This window comes from Cervus canadensis, chromosome 16 (genome assembly GCF_019320065.1).
Source record: "Cervus canadensis isolate Bull #8, Minnesota chromosome 16, ASM1932006v1, whole genome shotgun sequence".
Taxonomy (NCBI): Eukaryota; Metazoa; Chordata; class Mammalia; order Artiodactyla; family Cervidae; genus Cervus; species Cervus canadensis.
In genome coordinates this window covers 11,291,856-11,293,254 of record NC_057401.1, presented here as the reverse complement: position 1 = coordinate 11,293,254, position 1,399 = coordinate 11,291,856, and the positions used below count along the sequence as shown (strand labels likewise).

At 38.9% G+C, this 1,399-nt stretch overlaps 1 non-coding gene across 1 annotated transcript; it reads right to left on the bottom strand.

Annotated features, from left to right (window-relative positions):
• Window positions 1-261: 261 nt before the first annotated feature.
• LOC122454701 lies at window positions 262-367 on the bottom strand. Its single transcript, XR_006273506.1, has one exon. It is a non-coding gene; the product is annotated as a U6 spliceosomal RNA (small nuclear RNA).
• Between the last annotated feature and the right edge of the window lie 1,032 nt (window positions 368-1,399).

Sequence of the window (1,399 nt, the reverse complement as noted above, 5' to 3'; positions counted from 1 at the left end):
AAATTCCCATTGACTGTGTATTTTACATATGGTAATGTACGTTTCCACACCACCCTTTCTATACATCCCACCCTCTCTCTCCTCCCCCCATCACCAGCCTTGTCCATAAGTTTGTTCACTATGTCTGTGTCTCCATTGCTGCTCTGCAAAGAGGTACATCAGTACCATCTTTCTAGATTTCACACATATGTGTTAGTAAATTATAGCTGTTTTTCTTCTTTCTGACTTACTTCATTCTGTATAATAGACTCTAGGTTCATCAAAAGTATGGAACTCTTCATGAATTTGTACGTCATTTCTTGCACAGGGGCCATGCTAATCTTCTCTGTATCCTTTCAATTTTAGCATATGTGTGGTTGAAGCAAGCACCCCCCTCATTTTGATTCTTGAGAAGACTGATGTCTAAAGAGGTGAAGTGGCTTGCTCAAAATTGGATGACTAATGAGAACTGCAGATAGGGCAGGTACATAGGTTTATAACTCCTGCTTCCAATGTCTAGTCTAGCTCCACACTTCCTTCCTTAGAAAGATTTTAGAGGTTTATTCCACATGCTGTTAAGGCTTGCCTGCTTTAGACAACTACTTTGAGATCATTCAGTTAGGCTATCTTGGTTCATCTTTCTTCCAGGTGTGAAAGATGCAGTAATATAAAAGCTATAAACAAAAAAGAAAATATAAGAAATTATGTAAGAAAAGGAAATTTAAAGAAATAGAAGAGTGAGAAATAAGCTAAAGGAAAAGCATTACCAAAACAACCTTGAAAAAGAACAAAATTGAAACTCTCAGACTCTTGATTTCAAAACTTATTACAAAACTATAGTAATCAATATACTGTGGTACTGATATAAAGGTAGACATTTAGACTAATGGAATAGATAGAGGGCCCGGAAATAAGTCGTCACACGCATGGCCAAATGATCTTTAACATGGGTGTTAAGACCATCCAGTGGAGGAAAGGGCAGTCTCTCTTCAGCAAATGATACTGGGAAACTGGATGAAAAGTGAGGATGTTACTCATTCAGTCATGTCTGACTCTTTGCAACCCCGTGAACTGTAGCCCACCAAGCTCCTCTGTCCATGGGATTCTCCAGGCAAGAATACTGGAGTGGGTTGCCATTCTCTTCTCCAGGGGAATCTTCTCAATCCAGTGATTGAACCCAGGTCTCTGCATTGCAGGCAGTTTCTTTACTATCTGAGCCACCAGGGAAGCCCATATGCAAAAGAATGAAGTTGTACACTTACCTTACACCATACACAAAAATAACTCAAACTTAATAAAAGACCTAGATGCAAAACCTAAACTATAAAGCCTTTTGGAAGAAAACATAGGGGGACATCTTCATGACATTGGATTTAGCAAGAATTTTCTTGGTTATGACACAAAAAGCACAGGCACCAAA